Here is a 19,479-nt window from a genome sequence, read left to right on the forward strand (position 1 = left end):
TCACTTCCAAGATTCTTCCCAATTCTGAAATTTTGTGCCTTATTTCTTTGGGATAGACAGACTTCTCTTTTAGGATTGAAAAGCCCTTGGGAAGGTAATAGTCAAACTTTCATCAGTCACTATCACTTTAGCCTGAATTCACTTTTTCAGAATAATTTTCTTCTGACAGGAGAGGCTAGTGATTATATGGATTGGAGCTTTGAAAGGAAATACAAGGCAGAGAAAGAGAAGTCTTTGATCAATGTTGTAATTTTTCTGAGAGCTGACCCTGCTCTGCCATCCCTTACCTTGTTAGGTAACCTAAATTATTTGAGGACTTTCAAGGAATTACAGTATAGAGAGAGGAAGAAGGCAAATATAGAGATCTTGAAGCTAGTCAAATATAATTACTGAATGCCAGATCCTGGATGGGATATTTAAATCTGCTGGTTCTCTCTCCAGCCCATATTACTCCTCCACAGGAAAACAAGCCAACCGATTACCTCCTAGACTCTAGTGGCTCACATCCTGCTGTCCTAAAAGACTGGAACAGAATTTATTATCTTTCAGCCAAAACAAAAAAAAAATCAGGGGTACCAATTCTCATCTCAGATAAAGCAAAAGCAAAAATAGATCTAATTAAAAGAGGTAAGGAAGGAAACTACCTCTTGTTAAAGGGTACCATAGTCAATGAAGTGGTATCTATACTAAATGTTTATGCGCCAACTAGTATAGCAACTAAATTCTTAGAGAAAAGTTAAGCCAGTAACAAAAATATACTCAACATCCCCCTCTCAGAATTAGATAAATCTAACTGCAAAATAAAGAAGGAAAAAACTAGGGGGGATAATAAAACCTTAGAAAACTTAGATATGATATGATAGACTTCTAGAGAAAAGTGAATAGGGATAGAAAGGATTTCTTCAACAGTATGTGACATCTCTACAAAAATTGACCATGTATTAGGGCATAAAAATCTCACAACCAAATGCAGAAAGATGGAATTAGTAAATAATTCCTTTTTAGATCAAGGTACAATAAAATTATGTTCAATAAAAGGCCAGGGAAAGGTAGACTAGAAACCAATTGAAAATTAAATAATCTAATTCTAAAGAATAAGTGAGTCAAAGAACAAATGATAGAAATATTCAATAATTTCATCCAAGAAAATGACAATAATCTATAGGATGCAGCAAAAGCATTTTTAGGGGAAATTTTATATGTTTAGATAGTTACATGAAATAACAGAGAAATAAGAGATCAATTAACTGGGCATACAACAAAGAAAACTATAAAAAGAACAAACTAAAAATCCCTAATTAAATATCAAATTAGAAATTCTGAAAATCAAAGGAGTGATTAACAAAATTGAAACTAAGAAAACTCTTGAACTAATTAATAAAATTAAGAGTTAGTTGTATGAAAGAAACAAGAAAATAGATATGTGTTTGGCTAATTTGATAGAAAAAGGAAAGAATAACCAAATTATCAGAATCAAAAATGAAAAGGGTGAGCTTATCATCAATGAAGAAGAAATTAAAACAATAATTAGAAGCTATTTTGCCCAATTGCATACCAACAAATCTGGCAATCTAATTGAAATTGATGACTATTTACAAAAATATAAATTTCCAAGATTAATAGAAAAGGAAATAAATTACTTAAATAGTTTCATTTTTGAAAAATAAATTTGAACAAGCCATCACTGGACTCCCTAAGAAAAAAATTTCCATAGTTAGATAGATTTGCAAATGAATTCTACCAAACATTTAAAGAACAATCAATTCCAATACTATGTAAACTATTTGGAAAAATATATAAAACAGAAGTCCTGCCTAATGCCTTCTATGACACCAATATGGTACTGATACCTAAACCAGGAAGAGTCAAAGCAGAGAAAGAAAATTATAGACCAATCTCCCTAATGAATATTTATGCAAAAATTTAAATAAAATATTAGCAAAGAGATTACAAATTATCAGCAAGATAATACACTATGATAAAATGGGATATATTCCAGGAATGCAGAGCTGGTTCAATATCAGGAAAACTATTGCTATAATTGATCATATCAATAACAAAACTAACAGAAATCATATAATAATCTCAATAGATACAGGAAAAGCTTTTTTGACAAAATACAACACCAATTCCTATTAAAACACTAGGGAGCACAGGAATAAATGGAGTTTTCTTTAAAATAATAAAATAGCATCTAGCTAAAATAGTCAGCAAGCATTATTTGTAATGGGAAGAAGCTAGATGCATTCCCAGTAACATTAGGGGTGAAACAAGGATGCCCATAATCACTTATTATTCAATATTGTATTAGAAATGTTGGCTTTAGCATTAAGGAAAGAAAAAGAAATTAAATGAATTAGAATAGGCAATGAGGAGATAAAGACTATCACTCTTTGCAGATGATATAATGGTACACTTAGAAAATCATCCAAAAACCTAAGAAATAATTAACAGCTTTAGCAAAAGTTGCAGGATATAAAATAAACCCACACAAATTATCAGCATTTCTATATATTACTATATAGAATATATACATATACATATACATATATATATTACTAACAAAGCCCAGCTGTAAGAGATAGAAAGAGAAATTCAATTTAAAATAAATATAGACAAAATAAGATATTTGGGTATCTGCCTGCCAAGACAAACCCAGGGATTATATGAACACAAGTACAAAACACTTTTCACACAAATAAATTCAGATCTAAACAATGGAAAAATAACAATTGCTCATGGGTAGGCTGAACTAATATTACAATGACCTAAATTGATTTACCTGTTCTGTGCTATACCAATCAAACTGTTAAAAATTATTTTGTAGAGCTAGAAAAAATAATTCATCTGGAAGAACAAAAGGTCAAGAATTTCAAGGGAATTAATGAAAAAAAAATACAAAGGATGGTGGCCTAACAATACCAGACCTAAAACTAATAAACAGCAGTCATCAAAAACATGGTACTGGCTAAGAAATAAAGTGGTATATCAGTGGAATAGGTGAGATACATGTGACACAATAACCAATTACTATAGTAATCTAGTATTTGATAAACCCCAAAACTTTAGCTTCTGGAGTAAGAATTCACCATTTCACAAAAATTACTGGGAAAACTGGAAAATAATATGTCAGAAATTCAGTATAGAACTACATTGCACACCTGATACCAAGATAAGGTCATATCTTACTGTTCTCTGGTAGAGGGGTTTCCTTTGTCCATACCCATAGCCCCTAAACCAGCTCCTTAATTCCCAGAGGCAGCAGGTAAATGAGGAACACCCCCCCATTCCATCTGGAGCCATTCTAGTCCTCCCCACCCCAATTCACGTTGGCCGTGACTGCAGTTACAGTACAGATGGGGATGTCTAAAATATCTGTGACATATTCCAAACTGGCCTACTTTCCTATAGAAAAAGAGAGAAAGGAGAGAGAGAGAGAGAGAGAGAGAGAGAGAGAGAGAGAGAGAGAGAGAGAGAGAGAGAGAGAGAGAGAAAGAGAAGGAGAGAGAGAGAAGGAGAAAGAGAAGGAGAGAGAGAGAAGGAGAAAGAGAAGGAGAGAGAGAGAGAAGGAGGGAGAGAGAGAGCGAGAGAGAGAGAGAAAAGGGGAGACAGAGACAGAGACAGACAGAGACAGAGAGAGAGAAGACAGAGAGAGAAAGAGAGAGAGAGAGAAGACACACACACACACACACACACACAGAGGAGATACAGAGAGAGAGACAAAGAGAGAGAGAGAGGAACGAGAAATACAGACAGACAGACAGACAGAGACAGAGAAAGAGAGAAGACAGAGAGAGAGAGAGAGAGGAGAGAGAGAGAGAGAGAGAGAGAGAGAGAGAGAGAGAGAGAAGGAGAGAGAGAGAGAGAGAGAGAGAGAGAAGGAGAGAGAGAGAGAGAGAGAGAGAGAGAGAGAGAGAGAGAGAGAGAGAGAGATGGATGGTGGGAATTTGGGATTAGTTCCCACCTTCTTCTCTCTTCCTCTGCATGGTTATTTTAATCAGGTTTTGTAGCCCCACTTCCTCAAATGAATCATGTTCACATTTCTTTTTGGGAGTTCCCCAAAGGTCTACTAACAATTTCAAAACTTCCCAGTCAGTCATGGACAGTCAAGAAGCATAGCCTGTATGTAGACCCTTGTTCTGGGCACTGATAACTGTTAAGTGGGTGGAAGGGTGTGCTGGGAGTAGAGAAGGAGACAATTTTAATCTTTGGAGAAGCTCCAAGTCGAATAGAAGCCACACTATATAAACTTTTATTCAGGTTTGTATTGCCTCCCAGTCTTAAAATCTTGACCTTTCCAAGGAAACTTCAGAGGTCATCTGTTCTCAGTTCTCTGCCTCCAGGTCAGACTATTGCTCTCTGCCCTTGATCTCATTTTCAAAGATCTCTAGGGAGGGACAGGCATCCCCAAACCTCCTTCTCACTTGTGCCAGCCCTCCTTCACTGTCAAGAAGGTCATTTATGGGCCTAATTTAAATCTCTCTTGCTGGCAGGAAAGGCCATTTATGTTCTCTGGCCAGCCTCTTCCTTCAGACACCTGGGGACAGTTATTTCAGTCTTTTCTTTACTGGGTTAACATTCTTTTTGTTTCTGTGGGTCTGTAGAGGAGCTCAGGGGTATTTTCCTAGTTCTGACAATTGGAATACAATTTGTCTCTTTGACTACCTTTGCTCTCTCCTCTCCTGACTTTGGATTCAGCTCAATGGTCTCTGAGCTTTATTATTCACCTGTCAAATGCATAAAATTAACAAGAAAAAATAGATTTTTAAAAAATTAGGTGACTGTTACTTAAATAATTGAAAGCACAATATCAACATCATTGTGCTTTACTTGCGTATATTCTGTGTCCACTTCTGCATCTGCATGGTGGCTCTAGTATAGGAACTGTTTTGCTTTTGCATCACTGTTGCCAGGCACACATGGTGGGTTCTTAATATAGGCTTGTTGATTGATTACCTGTAAAGTGAGAGGGTTGGGCTTGATGGCCTCAGGAGTCCCTTTCTAACTCTAGATCTAGGATCTGATGGTTCTGTGAGTCATGATGGGCTTATGGTCCCATCGTCATCCGTTACTAAGCACTTTCACAGACATGATCTCATTGGATTGTTTGATTAATAAAGGAGAGTCTGGCTGATGACAGGTGCAGAAGGTCCTTGTGAACAGAGGCAGTGGAGTGATGGAGCAGGAGTTTAGAATCAGAGACCTAGGTTTAAATCATAGTTCTTTGCTACCTCTATATACCTCTCCTTATCAACTCCATCCCCCAAAACTATTTTTTTCTCATTCTGCAAAAAAGAAATGTAACAGAAAAAAAAAGCAAAAAAAAAAAAGACAACAAACCAAACAACTTTCACTAAATTCTAGCAGTCTCTCGAGCTACCATCCTATATATCTCTTTCCTTTCACAGCCAAACTCAGAAAAATCCATTTATAGCTGTAGCCTCCCTATTCTCTTTCCTCATTTACTTCTTAACCCTTTGAAGTACTGACTTCATATGTCATCACTCAATTGATGCCAATGGTGCCAAATCTAAAAACCAAAAATTTTCTTCATTTTCATCCTTTTTTCTTATTATTTTTAGGCAATTGGGATTCAGTGACTTGCCCAGAGTCACACAGCTAGGAAGTATTAGACATCTGAGGTCAGATTTGAACTCAGGTCCTCCTGATTCCAGGACTGTTAATCTATCTACTGCACTATCTAGCTGCCCCCATTTTTATCCTTTTCACCTTTTTGGCAAAATTTGGCACTCATGACCACATTCTTCTTCTGGATACTCTCTTCTCTCTGCGTTTTCATGTCTAACTAATCCTATCCAGTAGTTTTTTTTTTCCAATTTCTTTCTTTCTTTCTTTCTTTAATAATAACTTTATATTGACAGAATCCATGCCAGGGTAATTTTTTACAACATTATCCCTTGCACTTGCTTCTGTTCCAATTTTTCCCCTCCCTCCCTCCACCCCCTTCCCTAGATGGCAAGCAGTCCTATATATGTTAAATATGTTGCATATATCTTAGATACAATATATGTTTGCAGAACCGAACAGTTCTCTTGTTCCACAGGGAGAATTGGATTCAGAAGGTATAAATAACCCGGGAAGAAAAACAAAAATGCAGATAGTTCACATTCGTTTCCCAGTGTTCTTTCTTTGGGTGTAGCTGCTTCTGTCCATCATTGATCAATTGAAACAGAGTTAGGTCTCTTTGTCAAAGAAATCCACTTCCATCAGAATACATCCTCATACAGTATCGTTGCTGAGGTATATAATGATCTCCTGCTTCTGCTCATTTCACTTAGCATCAGTTCATGTAAGTCTCTCCAAGCCTCTCTGTATTCATCCTGCTCATCATTTCTTACAGATTAATAATATTCCATAATGTTCATATACCACAATTTACTCAACCATTCTCCAATTGATGGGCATCCATTCATTTTCCAGCTTCTAGCCACTACAAACAGGGCTGCCACAAACATTTTGGCACATACAGGTCCCTTTCCCTTCTTTAGTATCTCTTTGGGATATAAGCCCAGAAGTAACACTGCTGGATCAAAGGGTATGCACAGTTTGATAACTTTTTGGGCATAATTCCAGATTGCTCTCCAGAATGGTTGGATTTGTTCACAACTCCACCAACAATGCATCAGTGTCCCAGTTTTCCCGCATCCCCTCCAACATTCATCATTATTTTTTCCTGTCATCTTAGCCAATCTGACAGGTGTGTAGTGGTATCTCAGAGTTGTCTTAATTTGCATTTCCCTGATCAATAGTGATTTGGAACACTCTTTCATATGAGTGGTAATAGTTTCAATTTCATCATCTGAAAATTGTCTGTTCATATCCTTTGACCATTTATCAATTTATCCAGTAGTTTTTAAAAATTAATTTGGCAAATATATTACATCCCTAATTGTGGATATTCATCAAGACAATGTTTTGGATTCTTTTCTATTAGTTTTATACCAAGGGTTCTTAACTTGGGGTCCATTTATTGATTTTAAGGAATCTGTGCATTTATATGGAAATAAAATTACCTTTTAATTTATTTTGTTTTACTAACTTCTCATTGAAATTTAACATTTTGGTCAAAGGAAATGAACAGACAATTTTTAGATGAAGAATTTTTTTCCTCTGAGGCAATTGGGGTTAAGTGACTTGCCCAGAGTCACACAGCTAATATTAAGTGTCTGAGACCAGATTTAAACTTAGTTCCTCCTGATGTCAGGGCTGGTGCTCTATCCATCTAGCTGCCCCAAGAAAAAATTTTAAGAGGTATCTATAGTCATATGAAAAATGCTCTAAATCACTGCTAAATAACACAGAGAAGTGCAAATTAAAACAGTGCTGAGGTATTACCTCTCATCTATCAGATTGGTTAAGGTGACAGGAAAGATAATGATAAATGTTGTAAGCGATGTGGGAAAACTGGGACACTAATGCATTGTTGGTAGAGTTGTGAACTGATCCAGCTATTGTGGAGATGGATTCGGAACTATGTCCAAAGAGCTATAAAACTGTACATACCCTTTGAACCAGGAATGTCATATTGGGTGTGTATTCCAAAGACATCATAAGCGGGGAAAGAACCCACAATGCAAAAACACTCTTTTTGAAGTGGCAAAGAATTGGAAAATGAGTGCATGGCCATCAACTGGGGAATGGCTGAATTAGTTATGGTATGTGAAAGTAAAGAAATGTTATTGTTTTATAAGAAATGGTGAATAGGCTGACTTTTAAAAAGTTTGGAAAGATTTATAATAACTGATGCTGAGTGAAGCAAACAGAATGAGGAAAACATTATACACGGCAACAAGACTGTGTGATAATCCAGTACGATAGACTTAGTTCTTCTCAGTAATTCAGTGATTCAGGGCAATTCTAATAAACTTTGAATGGAAAATGCCACTCAGAGAGAGAACTATGGAGATTGAGTGCAGATTGAAGCATACTATTTTCACTTTTTTTCTTGTTTTATTCTTTCTTTCTCATAGTTTTTCTCTTTTGTTCTAATTTTCCTTTCCCAACATGCCTCATATGAAAATATGTAAAAAATGAATGTACATGTATAACCTAATTTTTTTAAATAAAAAAAGAAATTTAACATTCTTCCAATTATGAATGTAAGCAACAAACATGATTTTAAAATACCTTTAGCAGATTGTCAAAAGGGTAAATGACAATCAGCCCACAAACATTTAGTAAACACTATTTATAATTGTATCTTGTTCTGTCCCTGAGATCACCACTCTCTTCTAGTCAGGAGAGTAAGCCAAGTTTATAAATAGCTAGGATAAGATAACAGGAAAGGAGATTAAGCCCCAAAGATCAAGGAAACATAATTTCCAAATTGTATCATATAGTAACCAAAAATCATATCCTAGTAATATGTATGGAATCAGATGAAGACATCTAGATTCTGCTGTCAAGATTTTAGATCTTAAAATATGTAATCTCAGACAAGTTCCAGATCTCTGCAGAATCCCAAAAGATGCTGATAATATTGAGATACAGTGAGCATTTTAACTTTAAAGTTTTACTGATAACTGTGAAATGAATTGGATATGTCAATAAATTAACTTCAAGATGGCACAAATAAGAGTCTATTCCCTCCCAAAATGACATTCTTGCCCCCCAAGCACTCATCCATCTCATTGGCTCCATGGCCCGGAGCTCCCAACTCCCAGTGCTTCTAATATGATTATTTCAATGGTTGTCTCTGCTTTTCTCCCTCCCCATGCTCTTTCCCATGCTACCTGTCTCTCTTCTTCATTCTATCCCTCATCTCTGAGTCATTTTTCTATTCTTCTTATTGCTTGTCTCTGTTTCCTCTGTACCTTATTAAAGTGTGATAGCAGTTCCAGTTTCTGCTATCATAGTGGGTTTTCCTAGTGAGTACTCAAAGAACCAGGTGTGCCTGCCTCCATATCATAATTTCATAAATTAATTATCAATTCAAACACTTACTATGTGCCAGCTGTGCTAAGCCCCGGGAATACAAATACAAACACAAAGTCCCCCTGCTCTATACATTCTCTCTTGTTTATTTCATTAGCTCCCATGGGTTTAGTTATAATCTATGAAGATGAGTCCCAAATCTACACATGTAGCCCCTGCTCTCTCTCCTGAGTTCCAATAGAGTAACTTCAACTATCTGTTAGATTTTTAAACTGGATATGCTATAGGATATTCAACATGCTCCAAAATGAACTCATTAGCTTTTCTCCAGACCCATTCCTTTCCTGAACTTCTCTATTTAGATCAAGGGCACCATCTTCTTTTTAGTCACCAAGATTCATAACCTCGGTGTTGCCATTTACTCCTATTTTTCTTTATCCTACAAATTCGATCATTTGGAAAATCTTGAAATTTTCTCAAATCCACCTCCACTCTACTCACCCAGCCACCATCCTCAGCCCCTTTTGACAGGACTATGGTCATAGTTTCTTCATTGATCTTCCTGCCTCAAGTCTCTTACCATGTTAATCCATCTTCTGCATTTATTAGTAGCCTCCATTCTCACCACTAAGGGCAGCGACTATTTTTATTTATTGTAGTTATCGATAACTCCAGTGCATAGCACAGTAATTATTACATTAGTGCTCAGTAAATACTTGTTTCTTTCCTCCCTCCTTCCTCTCTTCCTCCCTCCTTCCTTCCTTCCTTTCTTCCTCCCTCCATCCTTCCTTCCTTCCTTCTTTTCTCCTTTCCTTCCTTCCTTCCTTCCTTTTTTCCCTCCTTCCTTCCTTCCTTCCTTCTTTCCCTCCTTCCTTCCTTTCTCCTTCCCTTCTTCTTCCCCTTTCCTCCCCCTTGTTTCCTTCCTCCCTCATTACTTCCCTCTTTTCTTCCTTTCCTTCTTTCATCCTTTCCTTCCTTTCTTTGTTCCTTCCTTTCTTCTTTCCCTCCTTTCTTTCTTTCCTTTCTAAATGCCACAAATTGATAATTCCACTTTGTGGTTGCTTTGGACTTTTGCCAACCAAGATGCTGTAGTTCAACCAAATAGTAGCAATTAGGAATGAATCAGATATGAATGGAGAATTGTGAATTCTGATGAGGAAGGAAAAACTAGGTGTTTTTTTAGAAAAGATTTCTAGTCTAGAAAAGATTAGATGTCTTTTCTAAAAGAGTCAAGGCCTCACCTAAGGGGTCTATACCCTTGATTAAACATTTGAAAGTACCATTCTGCAGATCTTTTCTTTCTTAATTATATACTCATATATTTGGACCTCATATCTCAAAAGGCTCTTAAAGGCCATCTAGTCTAATCCCCTAATTCTATAGTTGAGAAAACAAAGGCCTAGAGAGGCCAAAAACAGGATCACACAGATACTAAGTGGCAACCTTGGAATTTGCACCCAATTATTCTGGCTCCAAATCCTATATGCTTTTCATTGCACCGAATTACCATTTGATTTTGTTCTCTAATGTATTTATCAGTTCTGTTTTGCATAATCAAAATACTCATCTCTCTTGCTAGACTGAGGGCAGAGATAAGAGCCTTCTCTGTAAATTTCCAACCTAGTATGGTGGTTTGCATGTAGTAGGTACTTAAATTTTAAAAAATATTCATTTGTTGAATTGAGGCAGCTAATCTGGACATAGTTACAGGCTATGTGACCTTGCCAAATCCTGTAATTCTGTCTCAGTTCCTTTAACTGTCAAATGAAGATAATAATAGCATCTACCTCTCAAGTACGACAATCAAATGAGGCAATATTCTTAAAGTACTATACTTAACACATAGTAGGTACCTGATAAATGCTCTCCCCTTTCCTGAATTCTTTTCTCTTGAGTTGAAGGGCATTGACAAAAGATAGAAAAGCTATGAAATCCTATAAAAAAGATCAACATCAGAGGATTATGAAATTTAAGGACCTTAGTAGTCTTTCTATTCTATAGATAGATTTTTCTTGTGCAGCATGATAAATGTGGAAATATGTTTAGAAGAATTGCACATGTTTAACCTATATTGGATTACTACCTGTCTGGGAGAGGGTAGTGGGGAGAAGGAAGGGAGAAAAATTTGGAACATAAGGTTTTTACAAGGACGAATGTTGAAAACTATTTTTGTATTTTGAAAATAAAAAGCTATTATTACATTTTTTTTAAAAAAAAGATCACATAGATAGTAAGAATCAGAGGTGGAATTTGAATCCAAATCTGACTTCAAAGCCATTTATTGATGTTAGCCTGTAAAGATCAGCATTAGGAAGACTAACACTCATGAAGAGCTGAGGCTTGTAGGAAAATGTTTTAAAATAAAGGGAAAAGAGAAAAAATTTCAAAGCTATCTTTAATGTAAGAAGAAGAGCAAAGGAGGGTCTGGTTCCTGTTGTTTGAAAGTGATGATTGGTATGAGAGAAGATGGAACTATGTCATAGCTTCCTTCCTTGCCAAGGAGAAAATCTTGAAGCTGGAAAGGGTAAGACAAGCACAAGCAATGGTGTGAAGTCACAGGTGCCAGATTTGGGCCCAATTTAAATACTCCTTAAGCTTTGTTCAGTCATTTCAGTCACGTCTGACTCTCTATGAGCCCATTTGGGATTTTCTTGGCAAAAATATTGGAGTTATTTTCCATTTCCTTTGATTTTTCAGCTCATTTTATAGATGAGGAAACTGAGGCAAACAGTGTTATATGACTTTCCCAAGGTCACACAACTAATAGGTGTCTAGGTCAGAATTGTGCTTATGAAGATGAATTTCTCTAATTCCAAGCCCTACACCACCATCTTAAGCTTTAGTGATTTGTGACCTCTCTGTTAGGGACTTGGAAGAGGGGATTCCTTGTCTTCATTGGGAATTTGGATTAGATGATCCTTGAGGTCATCTTCTATTGTTAAGAACATTTTTGAAAGTCCTTGCTCCATGAGATACTGGCATGGAGCTGACAGACAAATCCAGACCTAAAGTATTCTATTATTAATGGATGAAACCCAAAGCACTTCAGAACTTGACAGTAGTTGTTTCTCCAGTTAGCAGAAATGTAGAAGTCTATAGACAATCTACATGGACAAGAAAGTAATTTTAATAGAATTGCTAAAGCAGACAGAGAACAGTTTAGACGTTCTCAAAGTGTAGTCTGGGGACTCTTGGGAATCTTCAAAATCCTTTCAGAGGATCCATGAGGTCAAAGCTATTTTTCACCATAATAACTAAAACATTTTTATTTTTAATAAAGTAAATATTGATAGATATAACCCACATAAAGTTTTTTGGGGGTAGGAGTGGTATCTTTAATAATTTCTAAGAGTGTAAAGGGGCCCTGAAACCAAAACAATTTTGAAATCTTGTAGTCTAGAAAACAGAACTGAAATGGGACTATTGGGACAAAGCAAAATGGGGTCTATATAATGATTGCTCAGGTCCTTCCCCCTCACCTCCAGTTTCAATTCATACTTCTCAGTTCAGAAGGCAAAGCTTATTTTCTTTTCCTTTTTCTTCAATATCTCTTTCTTCTTTTCTTCTTTTCCCCTCTCTTTTTTCTCCCCCAGACTAGGCTCTTTTCACCTCACCTTTCTCCTTTTTCTTTTCTCCCTTTCCCTTTTTCTTTTTTTCCCCATGTCTTTTGCTACACCCTCTTTTTTCTCTCCTATCTCTTTTTTTTGTTCTTTCCCCTGACATTTCCTTATTCTTTCTCTTCCATTCCCTCCTTCTTTCCAGTCTATGTCTCCTTTTCTTTTCTTTCTCTTGGACTAGAGCAATTATATCCAGTTCTCCACAATGAGATTTGTTCTGGCTCTATTTAATCTATTGTGCCTCAGAAGTAGAAAGGAGATGAAGGTAATAGGTTGGGGACAAAGTGGGTTGGAAGGGAAGGAAAACTACATGTTTACAAGATTACTGTTGTTTCAAGAATCTTCTCCCCTTTGGCAAATCTCTAGGGAAGGTCTGATGTTGAGATGAATTCTCTTAATGGACCTTTCCCTGAACCTCTTTTCTCTCCTCTTAGGGGCAAGATCTGTCCCTGCCACTAACATGGTAGAATCTAGAAAGGGTAGAAGGAAAAACTGGCAGAATCAATAAGAATCCTAAAATCTAATCTTCATTTTTAGATAAGGGAACTGAGGTCCAAGGAAGATAGATGATTTATCCAAATCAGGAATATTTAACCTGGGGTGCATGGATTCATAGATAGATTTCAGTGGATTTATGAACATATGTATATATATATATATATATATATATATATATATATATATATAAATTTACATTTTAATTTTTCTTTAACCTGCAACTAAACTTTAGCTTCTTTTTAATTATTTTAGAACATTTTTCTGAAAGGGATTCATAGACTTCACTGAATTGCCAGAGGAGTCCATGATACAAAAGACGATTGAGAACCCTCCTATCTAAGAATATACAGGGAATAGGAGAGGCACTGTGATATACTGAGCTGGCCATAGAGCTAGGAAGGCTTGGGTTCAAATTTCATGTTTGACACAAGTTGACTGGGTGATCTTTGGCAAATCACTTCCCAGTTATCCAGGCAGCTATTTGACTATAAGCTGAGTAGAAGGTGCAGACTTGGGTTGGTAAAGAAAGCTCCTCACTGATGTAGAACATTTCTCTGGTTCCCATCTCTACCACACAGCTAGTTTAAGTGCCAGAGCCAGAATTGGATCTCACACATCCCATGATTCCAAACTGAGGTGCTCTTTCCAGCACATCATACTGTTTCCCTGGAAGAATTGGTGGGGGAGGGAGAAGGCTTTGAGGGTTAATTTTTTGGGGGATGTTTGGCAGAGAAATTCAGTGGATTTTAGAATAAGAAAGGAATTTTTCTATGCCATTGAGCCTACTCTATGGGTAAAGTCCAATGTTGGATATGGGGTGGGGCAAAAGTGAAGGGGGAAAGGGATCTAGATTACATTTACTCTTTAAAAAATTCTTATCTGATTGAGGAAATATAGGCCCTGCCCTCAGGGAGCTCCCAGTCTGGTAGGGGGTAGAGATCTCTGTAGAATTTTTCAGTTTGGAGCCCTTCTCAAAAGATGGCACAGAAATAAAGTCTCTCAGAGGTGACTGAGTCTCCCTCAGCCCAGCTGCCCATGAGGCTTCTGCTCTCCATTCTTTTAAAAGCTGGTTTGATGTGCTAATCAGGAACATCAATTATTGAGTATCATTAGTACTCATTATGATAATGAGTACTTTCATGGGGGGACCAGAGGGAATGAGGTGGGAGTGAAATGAGGGGACTTTACTGAAAACTACAGGAAAACTACAGAAGGCTCACCAGAAGTCAGAGGTGGGAGGGGTTAGATATGGAATGAGGAAGGAGCTGTCCAGTGAAGCTAGAGACTGATGGGGCCAAGAAGTCCCAGATTTCAGCTTGACCCAGCTCAGAGCTGGAGGGTTTGATGAGTTGTTCCTGCACTTCCCTTTTTCTTCGGCTCCTTCTTTGGCTGAAAACCAATCTCTTGGTCCCAGGCCTCTGTGGTTCTCTCCCTATCACCCATCAAAAGCTAAAAAGAGTTGCATCCTATTGGGCACCATTACATTCTAGGCAAATCCAAGGCTGAGAGCAAGGCACATAGTTTTTGGTGCAATGAGAGACAGTGTAGAAAGTGTACTGAATCTGGAGTCAGAGGTCCTGGCTCTGATCCTTACGGTTCGTAAAGCAAATTACTTGGGTCCATTTTTTTAAATATATGAAATAATAAAAGTAGACTCTCTCAGCATTTTCCAACTTTAAATCTAGGATCCTTCTAGAATCAGGGATCTCCCAGGAAACAGTGCTGAAAATCTATGAGAAGGGAGAGGTTCTGTTTGGTCTGGGGATTTGTGGATAGGAGCAAACTTGATCATAATGATCTTCAACTTTCCTATTAAATTCCTCTAGAGATCAAATTAAGTCTCCTCTGTCTTCATGAGCTGCTTCCAGATGTCTTCCTAGGTTCAACACCCGAATTATGGCAGGCACCTGGAGTATACAGGGAGGGCGGGTCTCACACAGGTCCTATGGCTCCCACATTCCAAGATGAACACTATCCTTCCTTCCCATCCAAAGTCTAGAAACACTAGCTGGCTCTTTGTCATGGGAAACTGAGGAAAGACAATTAGAAATTGCATTGCTGCATATGGATTCGGGAAGGTATACTGCTTCCTGGAGGAATTAGTAATCTGTCTTCCTTCTCCTACTCTGAAATACTTTCTAGCTATCTCCCCTCTGATAGGAGCAATGACAAAGAAATAGATACAAAATGTAATAGTTAAGTTACCTATTGGAGAGCAAGGGGTAAAAGCCTGAGACATCTCAGGTGGACACAGCTGGTACATTGACTGTTTACAGTAACCATGCCAGCTTCTAGAAGATTTTAAAAAACATTCTTTGCCCAGAGTGAATAATGCCTTTGTTGCACAGATAAATGAACAAACTGCTGGTGGTTTGAGTAAAATGGGCACCCTACCTATAAAGACTAAGAGGAGGGTTGCTCTATATAATTTAAACTTTTTGGGTCTGTTTCCTTATCTAGAAAAATGGATTATATTATCTCTAATAGGATCTGAATCTGTGATCCTGTAATTGTTGCCATCAGAACATGAGAGAGACATTAACTCTTTGGGAATGTTCTTCTTTAATATGGTTTCTCAAGGACCAAGAGGAAGATATTTGTCCTTCCTCATCAACTCCTACTTCTTTCAAGAAAGAAGTGGTGGTGGTCAACTGAATTCTTTTCTAGGTCTGAGACCAGAAACAAAAAAAAATTCTGATTTTGAAAGGTTTATTTGTGCTATTGTGTATTTAAATAAAAATTCAGCTGAATCTGATCTAGACTCATCTATAGATCTTGTGACCAAGTACATAAAATCTCTAGGTGACATGTCAGGGAATTCATAGACGCTATCCTTGTATTTATTGCTGACATGTAATTCATCTTCCAAATTCACAAGATCTTCAATTAGTCTGTGTTGGGGTGGATGCTATTATTATCCTCATTTTACAGATGAGGATATTGAAATTGAGGGATTAAATGACTTGCCTAAGGTCACATGGTTAGTAAATATCTGAGGAACCAGTGAAATCAGTTCCACCTGACTCCAACTCCAGTGCTTTATTTACTATGCCCCCAATTATTTTACTTGGTTAATTTTTGAGACTGGATACCCCAGCTCAGCCAGACCAGCAGCCACTCCTGGGCTTTATTTTATTGCTGTTTGACTGGGATTTGCTCCATTTTCCTAGTTGGATTAGTTTGCTCCATTTTAGGCAGCCCAATGGCCCTGCTCCTGGGGGCATTTTGATGCAGGACTTTAGTATGCCATACCCAATCAACCTTAACCCTACCACATTTTAGAACTACAGAACTCAAGTGATCTACCACCTCAGCAGCCTGTAGTAGCAGGGATTACAGGAAGGTGCAACCATAACTGGCTACTTTAAAATATTAATGATTTTTGTTTCCCAGCTCTGACCTAGTCACCAATCTTGTAAGGATGGGGGAATAACAGAATTGCTATTTCCTATGACCACTGTACCACTGATAAGGAGGAGGCTGGAATCAGGGAGGGATGAGCTATAATGCACCCAGCTCGGATTTTCTTTTACCATCTTCTTTTGTGGACATTCTTGTAGAGCAAAGAAGGGGCAAACCATGGTTTATTGGAAAGGGAGCTGATCTGAGCCCCTGGACCATTGGTGGGATGTGATATATTTTGTTGTTTAAGAAAAAAGGTGTCTCCTGCATTGTCTTCCTGTGCTCCAAGATTCCCTCACTTTCCCTCCACTTCCATCCCTTAAGGCTAGCAATAAGATTGGATGGGGACTTGTTTCTCTGCTATAGAAAAAAATCTGAACCAACTTTCCTTCAGCTTCAGCCCCACTCCTACACATACATATTCCTTTAGAGGGAAGGCTCCTGGCCAGAGGGGGGAGAAATAGAAGGAGCTTGTGTGCACATTTCCCAAGCCTCTTGCCTGCCTTTTCTTTAATTTTCCTTTCCCTCACCACTTTCTCCATAGCACCTTTCTTCCTTTCAGATGTTTGCTTATGTAGCTGGAGAACAAAACCTACCTAAGTATCAGGCTAGGTGGGCAAGGGAACTCTTCTGGTTTGGGAGAGGGCTGAGTTAGGCTTGGGGCTAAACGGAAACTTGGGAGAACAACAGAGAGCCTGGGAACTAGGTAGACTGGGGAAGTGGGGGAACCGGTTTTTCAGTTGGGTGACTAGAGGTGGGCTGGGCTTGGGGTGGGGTCTTCTGTCCCAGCCTCCCCCCTTTCCGGTCCACAATCCTTCTTTAATCTTGTAACTAGCGTGCCCTATAGCTCGGGGCAAGAATTATGGCCCCACTCCTACTAATCTTCAATTTGACGGAGGAGGAGTTGGCAAGGGCTTTGGGGGCCCTCAGTTACAGGGATCGTAAGGAGGTGGTTGAGGGAGGGACATCCCTTGGGGCGGGGGTGGGGGGGTTGGCCAAGTTCAGGGACCTAGAGCTAAGTTCTAGAAGGAAGCTGGAAGGGACAGGTAGGCTACGGGCTGGGAGGTAGGTAAAAAGTGTGGGGCGGGGGCGCCTTGGAGGGGCTGGCTGTGGGGAGCACCTACAGAGAGCGGGAAGGGACACTTGGGTGAAGGAACGTCGGTGAGGGTGGAACAAATGTTCACAATATTGAACTCCTATTGAAATAGGATTTTTCCCCCTCTCAAAAACTTCCTTCCCTAAGTCCCTACGTTAGACCGCAGCAGTGTTCAAAAACTGGACACTGAGAGGTAGGGGCGATCCTTATCGCCAGCAGGGGGCACTGAGGATCCTCTATGGGGGAACAGGAGCCCTGCTCCAAAGCGGGGGCTTCGGCGATCTGACTCGGACTAGCCACAGCGTACCACAGGCGGGGAGGTGAAGGCGTCATGGGGAAGAAGGAAGGGGTGCCTTTCCCACTTTGTTTTATCTGACTCTCTTTGATTTCCCATATTTTGGGGTCACCTTGGTTCAAAACCAGTCCCGACAATCTCGTTGTCCCCTTTTTCCTCTTTTCTCTCTGGTCGCTGGCTCAAGTATTACTATCAAAGATGGGGGAGGGGAGTGTGGCGATCCAGGCGGATTTGGGGTTCCCCAACTTGGCCTGCACCCCTTCAGACCCACAGTAGGGGCCCCTTCGAGCCTGCTGTCACCCTAACTCCGGGCTGGACGGGCCCGCCTGCTGGATGGAAGGAGCGAAAGCCTCCTTTTGGAGAGAGCCTGGAAGGAGAGGTAGATTGAACCTGCCCTCTCCTTCTGTCTCTCCTCTCCCCCTCCCCACATTTCCTGAGCACCCTTCGGGGCGCTTAGTGCGGAATAAGGGAGAGTGGGGTAGGGTGCAGACGTCCAGAGAAAAGGAGGCCGACACTCCAGGCTGGGAGAGGGGAGGTAAGGGAGAGCAAGCCCCGATGTGGATGTGCCCCCACCCATCGGTCCCTTTGTAAGTCCCAGCCACGGGCGCGCACTCCCAGCATCTCGCGGGGACGCGCGCTCTCTTTCACATACACTCACACACGGTAGCACACCCGCCCGCGCTCCCTTAGACACACACAAACGCACACACACACAAGCGCGCACATACACAATTGCGCGCGCGCGCACACACATACATACATCGCACACACACACACACACACACACACTCGCAGTGACACACCCGCGCGCGCGCGCACTCACACACCCGGCCGCGGCTCCCTCCCAGCTCCATCCATCCCGGCGGGGCTCGAGCCCTCCCCCCCCGCGCCCCGAGTGAGCCCAGCGCCCCGCGCCTCCTGGTTGGCATCGCGCCCCGGGGTTGGGGCAGAGCGAGGAGCCCGCGAGAGAGCGAGCGAGCGAGCGCCAGGCAGGCAGGCCGGCCGGCCCGGGGCCCCCGCCCCCGCGCCCCCCCGTCCGATGGGGAACGCTCCGTCCCAAGGCATGTCCCTGTCTCTCTCCTTCCTAATGTGCCTCCATGCTTAAGTGGAAGGTATTTCTGTTTTCTTTGTGTGTTTTCCCCTCGGCCGGGGGTGGGGGAGGCGGCTGGGTGGGGGGCGCCAGGAAGCTGGGGCTCTGGATGCTGGGGGTGCAGGTGTGTGTGGATGTGGATGTAGGGACTGGAGTTGGGGGACTGAAGACTGGAGTGGTTGAATCAAGGATGGGGGAGACGGGGTTCTGGAGATGCAGGGGACGGGGAAGCCTGGGGGAGCCAAGAGGGTGGAGAGGGCCAGAGAATGGAGAGATGTGCTTGGGGTGGGGGGAAGGGAAGACGCTGGCCTGGCTGGTTAAAAAAAGGGTGTGTGCGTTTTTAAAAGGGGTGTGTGTGGGGGCAGAGTAAGGGGGGGCTCGGAGGAGGGATGGGGAAGATGTAGGGTGGAGAGGGAGAGGAAAGGGGGAGGGGGAAAGCCAGGAGAGGTGATGGAGACACTGAGGACAGTAGGGGGAGTTAAGTGAGGGCAGGTGTAGCAGGGCGAGGAGAGATGGACTAGGGCGATTTAGGGGGAAGGCTGGTGCAGAAGCCCCTCAAACAAGATTTCACCGCTGTTGCCAAAGT

The sequence above is a fragment of the Antechinus flavipes genome, chromosome 4 (genome assembly GCF_016432865.1).
Source record: "Antechinus flavipes isolate AdamAnt ecotype Samford, QLD, Australia chromosome 4, AdamAnt_v2, whole genome shotgun sequence".
In the NCBI taxonomy this organism is placed as follows: Eukaryota; Metazoa; Chordata; class Mammalia; order Dasyuromorphia; family Dasyuridae; genus Antechinus; species Antechinus flavipes.